We start from the raw sequence: 14,223 nt of genomic DNA on the forward strand, positions 1-14,223 counted from the left end.
TGTGACTCTAGCAATGGGAGAGACTATCATTGATGTGGAGACAGTGGCCACAGAAGTTGCTGAGGGCAGGGAGAGGGAAGAAGAGGTGTGATGTGGGGGCATTTTTGGGACTTGGAGTTGTCCTGAATGATATTGCAGGGACAGGTGCAGGACATTATGTATCTGCCATAACTTACTGAATGGACTGGGGGAGAGTGTAAACTACAATGTAAACTATAATCCATGCTTTGTACCAGTGCTGCAAAATATATTCACTAAATGCAACGAAAGTGCCTCACTGATGAAAGAATCTGGTGATGTGGGAGAAGTGAGGGTGGGGGTATATGGGATCCTCTTATATTTTTTAATGTAACATTTTGTATGATCTATGTATCTTTTAAAAAATAAATGTTAAAAATCTATTAAAATAAAATAAAGTTTTTCAAAATTTTCATTTATTTTTTAGTGTTTTTTAGTGTGTTGGTTTATATTTTTGCTTTGGGGTATATACTATGAAGGATGTGTATATAGTCAAATTACTGTGCTTTAAATCCACTTGGAATATTTCTTTTCCATGCGGTTATGCCACCAACTGGATACATAATTAGATTCACTTGTTGAATTTTACTTCTGATTTTTAGAGATTGCTTTTTAAATTTAAATTTTGGTTTATAATTATTTAAATATTTGCAAGCCTTTATTGTTAAATTTACGCAAGGAAATGCATTTTAAAAAATCTAGCGCCTCACCATGGCCACCGGGCAGCGGTCCTTCCCCCGGGAGTGTGTGGTGCCCCTGGCTTCACCGGCCAGTTCATGACCCAGGAGGTGGCCGGGAGGTGGTCCCCAAGGGAGCTCCTGCCTGCCGGGGGCCGTGGGGGGCTGTTCCTGGGAGGAGCCGCAGCCAGTGCTGGAGAAGGCTGCCCTCAAGCTGGGAAGGCCATCACTATCTTCAGAAGCTGGAATAATAATTTGTGGTATCATGAATCCGGCCTCACTTTACGAAATGTCTGTTTTCCTCAATTGGGTAGGACCAGAGCTCTGACCACTAGGGAGAGTTTCCTGACTGCACACTCAGAACCTGGGGGAATGTGCAGTCATGATGTACCTGGAAGTCAGCAACTGATGGTTCTGGAGATCAGAGTAATATGGAAAAACTATGAAATGAGTCAAACCGGAAACCTGTTTCATTCGTTGGTCCAAAATTGGAAAGCAGGTGGCCAACTTCTCACTGTAGAGAACTCAACACATACACATTCCTTTCTTGGGAGCTGACACATTTGTTGTGAAACGGACTCAGCGTCACTTGCATGAAAATCTAGAGGAATCACCAGTTCAATATGGTGCTTATGTGACTGTGGAGGCATCACCTCTGCTATTAAGCTGATGTTGGCAGGAATTTTCTTTTTGTTCTTTGTTGAGGTTTACCATTGGAAGGCAACTTCTCATAAAATTCCTGTGACTCTTCTCCTTTGGTTATGTTTCAAGACAAGGCCCAACCCAAAAACAGATTGATGCCTCATCATTCACAATGACGTTCTTTGGTCAAGGATATAGCCAAAGCCTTTGTACTGATAAGAGAAACCCAATATCAGAATTCGTTCTCGGGTGAAAGGAGGGAGGCTCTGTGGCTGCACCCTTAGCCATGGTGCCGGCAGCCCTGGCTGCTGAATGGCACCTCTAGCCTTCCTAAGGTGAAGGAGGGGAGCTTCACAGCTGGAGCAGGTGTCTCCAGAACCAAGCTGATTGACGGACTGAACCAATGTGGCATTAAAATTAGTGTCATTAGCAGTTCTGAAGTCTGAAATTTGAAGAACTAACCAGGCATAAAATGCACGAATTAACAACTTCTGTATTTAATATTTGAAATTCTTCTGTAATCCTGTCTCACCACACGTGGAAAAGATTGTGAAATCTAAAAAACCTACAGGGGAAGTAGACTTGGCCCAATGGATAGGACGTCTGCCTACCACATGGGAGGTCCAAGGTTCAAAACCAGGGCCTCCTTGGCCCATGCACAGTGCTGATGCGCAAGGAGTGCTGTGCCATGCAGGGGAGCCCCACACGCAAGGAGTGTGTCCCATAAGGAGAGCCGCGCAGTGCAAAAGAAAGTGCAGCCTGCCCAAGAATGGCACCACACACATGGAAAGCTGACACAGCAAGATAACACAACAAAAAAGAAACACAGATTCCTGGTACCACTGGTAAGGATAGAAGTGGTCACAGAAGAACACACAGCAAATGAACACAGAGAACAGACAACTGGGGGGAGGGGGGAGGGAGAAGGGGAGAAAAATAAATAAAAAATAAACCTTAAAAAAAAAAACCAGCAAAATTAAAAACAGGACATTGTAATAGCTAAATTTCAAATCTCAGCTAATTTTGTGATGTATTACTTGTGAGAGAGAGCTAATATTTGACTTGTTTTTCTTTGATGTATTGATTACACATTTTTATAAGTGAGCTGGCAGATCAGATGGGGGAGCAAGTGCCCCTCTCTGTGTTGCTCACAGCAGTCCCTCAGTGAGGATGCGCTGGGCTGGCATCCAGTTAGGGCAACAACTGCTGTCCTCTTTGTCGTGTAACTGAATGGACTCGCACTGGGAATGGAAACTGGTGGGCTTCTCTTCACATTGTGAGGGTCTTTGCTAAATGAGACTGTACTTTCTGGTATCTTACCCTAGTCATTCATCCATGTACACTGACTGATTTTGGATCGCTACTTAATTTGAATAATAAAAGTTGTCATTTGAATGGTAAAAAAAAAAAAGAAATCTAGATTCTCTCCTTATTCCTATCTTCTCAATAACTAAAATTTATAAAAATTATGACTTGTTCTTCAAATGTTTAAATATAAACCAATATGTATGAGCGTGTGCAAACCTGTGTGTGTATGTGTAGGCACGTCCTCCCATCCTAGATAAAAGATGGAATCTTATGCATACTTCTCTTCATCATGCCTTTCTTCTCTTATCCACTATAGCCCAGCAGTATAATAGTATATAGGGATAATTCCTAATCGTTTATATAGCTGCATAGTACTCCATTCCAAGGATGCAGCAAGTTTATTCAACCAGTCCCTTAATGATGGATATTTGGGTTGTTTCTGTCTTATGCTATCATTAAGAGCACTATAATGGATTGCATCGTACATAAATATTTTCATAATTTTGCCAGTGTATCTTTGGGAAAGATTCCTAGAAGTCGATTACCAGGGGAAAAGGTAAAAGCATATATAATTTTACTAGATCCTGCCAAACTCTCCTCCATAGGGTTTATCTCTCCTCCAGCAATTTTTTATCCCCATAGTCTTGTCAACAGAGTTTGTTGCCAGACTTGGGTTTTTGCCAATCTGATATGTGAGAAATGATATTTCAGTGTAGTTTAATTTTTATTTCTCTTATCATGAGTAGGGTTAAACGTCTGTTTTTTTATACTTAAGAGACATTTAAACATTTTTTGATCGACTGTCTATATCTCTAACCCCATTTTCTAAAAGGTTGCTGGATTTTTTTCTTCTCTATTTCTCTAATTTCTTTATATATTAAGAATATTAGCTATTAGTCTGTGACATAAATTGCAAATATTTCTACTGGTTTGTCTTTTACAATTGACTTTATTTATGGTGTATTTTCCCATGTAGAAGTTTTTCTTTTAACCATCTTTTCCCTTACTCCTAGTTAGACTAAGTTTTCACCACTCTTAGACTAATCTTGTAATGGAATGATCCATTTGGAATTTATCCTGGTGTACTGTGTGAGGGATACATCCACTTTTATTATTTTGTATGTGGATATCCAGTTATCCTAACATCACTTTTTAAAGAGCTAATCTTTTCACCCACTGATTTGGGAAGCTACCTTTATTAGAGTGAATTTCCACACACAGTTGGGTCTGTTTTTTAAATTTTCTCTTCTGTTCTGGTGTTCTATCTGCCCATTCACTCACTAATACTAAACTGTTTTAATTAGAAAGGCTTTTCAGTATGTTTAATGTCGGGTATGGTAAACCCAGGTCAAAACTCCTCCCTTTCATGGTTATCCTGGGTATGCACGCTCAAAGAACTAGGTATATCTCCCACTTGTTCAGGTCTGCTTTGGGCTTTAGAATTTTTCTTTTACAAGCTTTGGGCAATCTTATTAATTTTATGACTAAGCATTTTATTTTCTTATTTATCATAAATGGGGTCTCTTCTTCCATTGTACCTCTAACTGGTTTTTCTTTATATACACATAAAGGTTATTTGTGTTTATGTTAATTTTATAACTTGCTACTCTACTAAATTATTTTATTGTTATTTTAGTAGTTTTTCCAATGACTTCTTAGGTTTTCCAAATATGTTACTTGAAAATAAAGATAGGTTTACTTATTTCTTTCCAACCCTTATGCCGCAAATTGCTTTCTCTTGTTTAATTGCATTGACTAGTACCTCCAATACAATATTAAGTAGGAAAGGACTTAGAACCAAATATGGTATGGAAAAATGAACTGACTATTTTAAACAATTTCTGTCTCTAAGGAATGAGTGAGAGAGTTAAGCTATGGCACCCCTTCCAGTCTCAAAGACATTAGTAACCACAATCTTTCACATAAGGTGACAACTATATCTTTTATGTAAAAATTTTAGGGAAGCTAAATCCCTCTTCTTAATGGCAGCTAAGAATCCGACTCCCTAGACCTCCCAGAACTAAGTAGCGCTTCATGCTTATGGTATCCTTTCTGGTTAAGCCTCAAAAGTCTCATGGTAGCTCACTTGGAAGTATCTCATAGATTCATTCCATGAATAAATGCACTGGTTTTTCCTAAATCTTTACCTATTTCTAACATAGATTTCTAAAGTTTTCTCATTCTGACTACTTGTTGAAATAAAGTCAGTCTAAAGTCATTTAAAAAAACCCACCAGAATTATAAAAAACCTCGCCACATATTTGATGCTGTTCATCTACTTAAAATGGTGGTGGTGTGTTTCTGATGCCAGCTGAGTCTTCAGACCTCAGGTGCTTGTGAGACTCCAGGTCAAGAGTCTTTACCTGCTCAGTAGGTCATGGCCTGGGGCAGAGAGCATATGCCCTAATCTGCCTTGGGAGTTAGAACTCAGCTCCCATTCTTTGGACAGAGCAGCTTAGTGGTTGAGAGCATGGGCCCTAGATAAATCTACACTCAAACATTGGCTCCTGTACTTATTACCTATGTACCCTCAGCAAGGTGCTCAACAACTGTTAGTCTCACATTGATTGCCCATGAAATGAAAATATTCCTTCCTCTTTGGATTATTATAAAGATTAAATGAATAATGACCATAAAGTGCTTAGTGGAATGTTTGTCATATGATGTCTATTCAATATACGGTAATTATTATTTCTTTTATTAAGTTAATAGGAAAGGCCAAATAAGCAACACATCATTGCTTGGATGACATAGCCTTAGCCATAAAACAGGAACATCACTGAGCTGCTGCTGCCACCAGAGATGCTTAAAAGGATTGTATAAGAAGCATTTATGTTGACCATTTTCTATTGTAGAGTTGGCGGGGATTAATCAGATTTCAGTAGGACTCCAGTCATGAAGTTAAATATTCCTCTCATTGCTGGTGAACACCCAGGAAAGCAGCCCACTGCCCAGCATCCCCTCTGGCATGAGAATATTGAGGCCTTAATCCAGACTAAGTTTTGGGAAGACAGACTTGCAAAGGGGAACTGGAGTCTGAGGCCTGGATGAGAGCCCAAACAGAACAACAATATAGCAGTTTGGCATTGTTTATGAGTTCCAAAAATAGATATCAGATTATGTTTGTAAACCAGTCTGTTCCTCTGGGCATGATTAAATTATGATTAGCACTTTGATTGGGCCATATCAGTAGGCCATTGAGTCTCCACACTCTTGGTGGGCAAGGACTCACAGAGAAAACAACGAGGCACAGGAAGTTAGTTGCGGTTTAATGCTGGAGCCCTGGGAAGTAAACACACAGAGAAGCAGACACATGAGGAAAGAGAGAAGGCTCCTTAGACATGGCAGGGGCCCTGGGAAAAGAGACGAGCTGCTAACCTGAGAGTCTACAGCTGGCCTTGTACAGAGTACAGAGCAGCTGAGCCGGAGAGAAACGAGCCCCAGGAGAGAGATGAGAATTATGCCAGCCTACCGCTGATATTGGAAAAAGCTGGGACCATGGAGCCTTGAGAGGAAGAGGGAGCCTGAACCCTTGCCGACACTGGCAGCCATCTTGCTCCAACATGAGACAACAGACTTTGGTGAGGCTTAACTTATGCTTTATGGCCTGGTAACTATAAGCTTCTACCCCAAATAAACACGCTTTATAAGAGCCAACAAATTTCTGATACTTTGCATTAGCACCCTTTTGGCTGACGAATACAGATGATCAGTGTGACACATTCAGACCACTGTTGCAGACAGTAGGCAAAACTAAAATGAGGAGTCAGCTGCTGGCTGCCAAGTGAAAGAGGTGTGCAAGTGCAGTCAATGCCTGGGAAGGTTGCTGAGGCAACAGTAAGAAGCCACTATCAGACAGGTGCTGTTAAGGGCACCAGGTGGTTTCAGAGAGAGAAGCTGGAAACAGAGTGCTCAGATACGGACAGAAAGACGGTTGGCTGGCCTAACCATAGGCTCATGAAGCTCAGAAGTCATTCTTGGGTTTATAGTTCAATAGCTGTAAGGGATATGCAGAAATAAAGGAAGCAAACCTCTTTAGCTATATTGCTTTGCATAAAGTCAACTCCCTGTAATAAATTACTTATTGTATGTCATTCATAGTAGATCTGTTTCTCTGATCAAACCCTAAGTGATAAAAAAAAAATAAACAAACCCAAAATATGTGGCATTTGTTTGGGAACAAGGTGGCACGCAGAAGCCTGACAGACCTCAATGGGGCCATGGTGAGAGCCTTATGGAAAATGAAGGAAAAAATACATATATATGATTTATTATAAATTGGCTCAAGTGACTGTGGGGGATTGGCAAGTCTGAATTCCATAGGATGTGCCAGGCCTCAAGTTGGGATGGAAACTCTGATGAAGGTTTCAGTGAATTCCCCAGGAAAAGCTGGATAACTGGCTGAAGAATAGTTAGAAATTTTCGTGACTGCTGAAATCATCAGTTTTCCTTTTAAGAGGTTTTTCTCATTGCTGAAGTCAATCTCCTGTGTTGATTGTAGATGTGCTCAGTCATAGAAGCAACAAATTGTCTAATGATTTAAATCTACAAAATACTCTCATAATAACAATCAGGCCAGGGCTTGCTTGACCAAACACCTGGCTACCATAACCCAGCCAGGTTGACCATTGCAGTCCACCTCTTGTCTTCTTAGCACCCATATACATCTCCTTAAACCGTACTTAGTCACTAAATAAAAATAATAACAGCCATTCTTTTGCCTAACAAAATTCAATTGTCCTATATAAAATTGGAAATGCGTTAATCCTTTCCCCAAAAGATGATGCAAGTCCTTGAATACTATCTGCTATTAAACTCGATATCCTATAACTTAAATACTATGACATTAAGTTAATAAAACTTATGCTCTATGATAAAGGCATAAGACAGGGAAGAAAACATGGATATTTGCTTTCTGAATATATACAAACATATTCCCACAGAACAAAGAAGAAATATTCATAATCATTATAGTCCTCATTTCTACAACTGGGCATGTGGATGTAGCTCATATTTATGTCTACCTTCTTCCAATACCCATTCCCTGTTCCCTTTGCCCTCAGCAAGAACCTGGCCATGGTTCTTTGCCTGGTGGAGTGACCCAAACCTTCATTCCAGAAGTTTCTGGGACGTTAGTAGTCCTGCTAGGATTGAGTTGCTGCAGTTTTCCATTGACTTTAATCACAGGGCATGGTAGTACTAAAAGAAGCCCTAAGGGATCTCCTGAATTTCAGGCAAACTTTTCTTTACTTCCATTGTGTAGTAACAGTCCTATTTTCTCTTGAAAATCAGGAAGAATCGCCCAGTTAGTAGAGTAATTCTTTCTTAACCCGTTGACTCAGAGACATGAGAAGCCCAAAGTGGCCAGGTGGCAGTCTTAAATTCTAGCTCAATGGAATCGTTCTTGTATCTCCTAGTGGAAGCACTTGTCTTTTCAGAACTAAGACCTGTAGACCCAGCAGAACTTAAGGTTGTAAGGACAGGAAGTAAAAATTTTCCAGTGGATCACTAGGGGTAATAGGGAGTGGTGCCAGTCTCATTTCTACCCCTTGATTCCTGGACCTATAAATCCTGCTATGCAAGAAACAGCACTATAGTGTGGGCATTGATTTAGAGCATGCACAGCCTCCTGGAGAACATAGTCCCAGTACTGCAAGGTATTGCCTTGCAATTGGAGAGGATATGGAGAGATACGAATATTACTCATTGTTGGTGGGAATGTAGAATGGTACAGTCACTGTGGAGGACTCTTCGGCAGTTCCTAAGGAAGTTGAATACAGACTTGCCATGTGTAGCAGTTTGATATGGTTATGAATTCCAAAAATAGATATTGGATTATGTTTGTTATCTGGCCTGTACCTGTGCGTGATTGAGTTATGATTAGGGCTTTGACTGGGCCACGTCACTAGGGCATTGAGTCCTCACCCTTTGGTGGGTGGGGACTCACAGATTAAAGGAATAACAAAGAACAGAGTTGAGAGCTTTTAATGCTGGAGTTTTGATGTGTGACTTTGATGCTGAAGCTGGAGCCCCAAGAAGAAAGACAGAGCTGTTCACCTGATAGTCTACTGCTAACCTTGTGGAGAGAGGCAGAGCCTAGAGAGCCTCAGAGTCTACAGCTGACCTTGTGGAGAAAACAGAGGAGCTGAGCCCAGAGGAACCAAGGAAGCCTGAACCCTCACAGACGTCGGCAGCCATCTTGCTCCACCATGTGAAAATAGACTTTGGTGAGGGAAGTAACTTATGCTTTATGGCCTGGTATCTGTAAGCTCCTACCCCAAATAAATACCCTTTATAAAAACCAACTGATTTCTGGTATTTTGTATCAGCACCCCTTTGACTGACTAATACACCATGGGACACTGCAATACCATTCCTAGGAATATACCTAGAAAAACTAAGAGCAATGACACAAACAGACATCTCCACACTGATGTTCATAGCAGCATTATTCATGATAGCCAAAAGTTGGAAACAACCCAAGTGCCCAGCAATTGATGAATGGATGAACAAACTGTGGAGTATACACATGATGGAATATTATGCAGCCATAAGAAAAAATGTAGTCATGAAACATACGAACAACATGGATGAACTTGGAGGGCATTATATTGAGTGAAGCAAGCCAGACACAAAAGGACAAAAACTGTATGATTGCCCTATTATGAACTAAATATATTATGTGAGATATAAATATATTATGTGAAATATGAAAATGAATAAAATGGCATATATAAGACAGTTTTTCTTTGAAGCTGAACAAATGTAGGTTAGTATTACAAAATGTTAATATCAGACAAAAAAAAACACAGACTAAGTGAAGGAGACCAGACACAGAGTACTACATATTGTATAATTTCATTTATATAAAAAGTAAATATAAATCAGTTTATAAAGATAAAATTAGATTAATGGTTATAAGGGCTTAAGAAGGAATGCTAAGGGTGTGGAGTCTTGCTTTTTGGAATAATGAAATTGTTCTAACATTTTTGTGATGATGAACGTACAACATTGCAATTATACTAAAAGCCATTGATTATACACATTGGATACATCATATGGTATGTGAATATACCTTAATAAAATGACTTAATAAACAAATAAATAATTGTTCAAGAATAGCCAGAAATAGCAGCTATGTACAGCAGGGGAAACAGAGAGATAATGAGAGGTGAGAAATTTTCTTGTTTGTTTGTTTGCCTGTTTTTTGTTTATTAGTAGTAGTATTGAAATAAAGAAAATGCTTTAATAATGATTGAAGAGATGAATGCACAACTATGTGACTATACCAAATACCATTCATTGTACACTTTGGATGAATTGTATGCTTTATTAATGTGTATCAAAAATTGATTTGCTTAAAAAAAAAGGTCATTCCACCATCCTATCAATCCAACTGCTTTAGAATGATAGGGAACATGATAAGATCAGCAAATTCCATGAGCATGTGCACATTTTCACACTTCATTCACCATGACATGGAATTCTTGATCAGAAACAATACTGTACAGAATATCATGGTAGTGGAAAAGGCATTTTGTAGGCACATTGATGGTAGTTTGGACAGAAACATTGCATGCAGGGAAGGTAACTCTGTATCTGGAGTATGTGTCTATTCCAATAAGAACAAAACACTGCCCCTTCCATGATGGAAGTGATTCAATATCATCAACCTGTCACCAGGTAGCCAGCTGGTCACCTCAGGGAATGGTGCCATATTGGGGACTAAGTGTTGGGTTTGCTACTGTCAGACTGGGCACTGAGCAGTGGCGATTGCCTGTTCAGCCTTGATGAATGGAAGACCATGTTGTAGAGTCTCTGCATAACTTCCATCCTTATCACAACAGCCACTTTGTTCATGAGCTCATTGGGTAATGATGGCAGTGGCTTGGGAAGGAGGCCAACGCCATCCACTTGATTATTAAAATTCCATTTTGGAGGGCATTCATATGAAACAAAATACCTTCGTGTTTTCACCCATTCAGAAAGACCTATCCACATAGGTCTTCCACAGAACACTTTTTATCAATTTTCCAATCATGTTCCTTCCAAGTCCCTGACTATCCAGTCAAACCACTGGCCACAGCCCATGAATCAGTATATAAATGGACCTCCAGCCATTTCTCCTTCCAAGCAAAATGTACAATCTAGTGTACTGCTCAAAATTCTGCCCACAGGGAAGTTTTCCATTCACCATTGTTCTCCACGGATGTCCCAGAAAGGGGATGTAGTGCTGCAGCTCTTCATTTTTGAGTGATACCTGTGTATCATGCAGAATCATGTATAAAATAGGCCCATGTTTTCTCTTTCTCAGGCAACTTATCATATGGAACTCCCCAAGAGGCTGTAAGTGCAGGATGGGAAAGAGAGGTAATGTGGCAGGAGTGGGGGCGGGCCATGGGCATTTAGTTCACTTCCTCATGTAACTTACTTGTGTCTTCAAAGTTCTAATATGACAATTTGCTACTACCACCAGGATCTGAAACCCCATCATCTCTCCCCAGGCCTGTGCCCTAGGTTTCAAGGCTCATCACAGTGGCTCTCCTACTCATCTCTGAGTAGCAACTGCAGCTGTTCACATAGAACACTTCTTCAGCCTTCAACTGATGGAATGAGACTTCTTTTGTTGCTGACGGCCATCTTCTTCGTTGAATGTAGATGTAGTCAGCCATAGATGCAATCAGCTTACTAATGATTTAAGTCCACAAAATATCCTCACAATAACAATTAAGTCGGTGACTGCTTGACCAAACAATTGGACACCATAACCTACTAAGTTGGCACATGAACTTAACCATCACACTTGGCTTCTGGCCATATAACTTCAATCTCTGCCTTCATTGCTGCATTGCCTCCTTCTCTCTGTGTATCTCACAATTTCCTCTTTCTTTCTCTTGTAAGAATACTTATGATGGCATTTGGGTCCCACCTAGATAATCCAGGATGATCTTGTCATCTCAGAATCCTTAATTTAATCATATCTGCAAAGATCTTTTTTCCAAAAAAAAGGTAACATTTACAGGTTCCAGGGATCAGGACATGGACATATGTTTATAGAGACATTTTCAGCATAGGAAATGTACATAACAAACTTGATTTAGCTAAGAAGATTTCTGAGCAGAATGTTGAAGATGTCACCTGGCTTCTTTTACTTACATAGCATAGGACAGAGATAAAGAGAGATTATCAAAAGAAGAGATTACATTTTCAAGTAGAATTTGGAGGTCTAAAACTATTTTCTCCAGCCAGCAAAAATTCTCAGAGTAAGAAAGGGTCTCAAGGCAGACTTCAGAAATATTGAAGGTGATGTCTAACAGATCCTTCCAGAAAGACAATAGCCCTTTCAGGATTTTAAGTGTGTGACTTGCAGATCCTCTCTGTTAAACAGAGCTTCTAAGAATCATAACACTGCTGTCACTCAGCAGCTTCACAGAGACCCTAAGAAAGAAGAAGGCTAATTTTGAACAGATGTGTAGGCATGGCTTTTGGGTAATAGAATATTACAAATTGATACATAAGGAAGCCACTAAATTTTTAAAGAAATTACAACAACTTGAAATGAAAGGAATAAAGATAGTATAAAAAAACGGAAGTTTCCAGACCGCTTAACTTCTATGGGCAGGAAGAATCCTGAGAAAACTTCTCTCAACTGCAAACATGAGCTTTTATCATGAGAAAGGAAGGATGACTCAGAGGGAGAAGTGAAGGGCCCTGGAGGACAACTCCCAGAAAGTAACATTAAGCTCTTATCAAAGAACTGGCAACATAGGTCTAGATAAATTTCAAAATTGTTGTAGACCAGTGATTACTGTGTGCCCATGTTTTCACTTTTTGAACAGGAGTATATATTTCAGTCTTCCTATGCCTACCACACCATAATATATTGTGTTGAGGTTAGGGAAGATAACTTGTCTATTAACCTCATGAGTCTTCACATTGAACCTGGACATGATTTAGACGATGAGATATTGGATCTACAGCCTGATACTGTATATAATGGAATGTTATAATGGAAAGGGACTTTAAGGTTTTGGGGAAAGGTGAATGTTAAGATTGGGGCTAGCTTGGCCCAAGAATAAAGGTAAATATAGACCAGCCCTTACAGAGCTTAAAAACAAACTTCAAGAAGATTAAATTAATCTATGATACCTTAATTACCTGCAGATAAAGTTTAACACTCTTCAAAGTAAAACAACAAAATTCAGCAGTCAAGGAAGTAAAATTCGCATTGTCTAGCATACAATCTAATATTATTAACATACAAAGAAACAATATAATGTAGCCCATAATTAAGATGGAAGTCATTAAAAAGATACAAGACCAGAAAAGACAGTGTTGATAAAATTATCATGGAAGACAGTAAAACAAGTATTATAAATATGCTCCTTATGCTCAAGATGTAAAGGAAAATGTAAGTGTGATAAGAAAATAAATGACCTACATAAAATATAAAATGATGTCAATAGAATATATGAGCTAAAAATTTAATATCTGAGATGAAAAATGCACTGCCTACAGCTGCAAGCTGGAGAATTGCATCCATCATCCATGTGGAATCTAAGCCCCCTCTTGATGTAAAACGGGACTGGACATAACCATCTCAGGGTCCACAGGCTGGAGGAATAGAGTATGGATTAGAGTGGACTTACTGGTGTTCTGCTGGGGAACTATTGTGATTATTAAGGAAAGAAGTTGTAGTAGTGATTTGGAGAGGGTGGCCATGGTGGCTGCTGATGGTAGGGAGATGGAAGTAGAGACATGGTGTGGGGGCATTTTCAGGATTTGGAGTTGTCCTAGGTTGTGCTGCAGGGACAGATGCTGGACGTTGTGTGTCCTGTCGTGGCTCACTGGGTGGACTGGGGGAGAGTGTGGACTACAATGTGGGCCACTGTCCATGTGGTGCAGCGGTTCTCCAGAATGTATTCACCAGGTGCAGTGGATGGAAGAGATTGTAGATGTGGGAGGGGTGGGGTGGGGGGGTGGGGGGGTATATGGGGGCCTCATATTTTTTTAATGTAATATTTAAAAGAAAAAAAAAGAACAAATTAGACACTACAGAAGAAATGATGACTGAACTTGAAGACATCACAATAGAAATGATCAAAGTGAAGTTCAGAGAGTTTAAAGCCTGAGAAAAAGTGACCTGTGGGACAATATCAAGTGGTCTAATATATATATAAATGGAGTCCAAGAAGAAGAGGAATGGTGGGACAAAACGGATATTTGTAGAAATAATGGCAGATATTTTTCCAAATCTGATTAAAAGTGTGAATCCACAGATTTAGGAAGCTAAGCAAACTGCAAGCAGAACAAATATTTTTTAAAAATCACATGATGACACATAATATTCCAATTGCTGAAAACTAGTGATAAAGGAAAAATATGGAAAGCAGTAAGAGGAAAAAAGATAATTCCATACAGAAGAACAAAGATTTAAATGACAGTAAACTTTTCATTAAAATAAGTAGGACAGAAAACAGTGGACCAACATCTTAAAAATGTTGAAAGAAAAAAAATCTAGAATTCAACATCCAGGAAAACTCAGACCAGCAGAATATCTCAGCCTACATGTAATATC

The 14,223-nt window shown here is 39.4% G+C and overlaps 1 pseudogene; it reads left to right on the forward strand.

Moving 5' to 3' along the window:
• Window positions 1-729: 729 nt before the first annotated feature.
• On the forward strand, window positions 730-1,783 carry LOC101428612 (saccharopine dehydrogenase-like oxidoreductase pseudogene; annotated as a pseudogene).
• Window positions 1,784-14,223: the final 12,440 nt, after the last annotated feature.

Source organism: Dasypus novemcinctus, chromosome 9 (genome assembly GCF_030445035.2).
Source record: "Dasypus novemcinctus isolate mDasNov1 chromosome 9, mDasNov1.1.hap2, whole genome shotgun sequence".
Classification (NCBI taxonomy): Eukaryota; Metazoa; Chordata; class Mammalia; order Cingulata; family Dasypodidae; genus Dasypus; species Dasypus novemcinctus.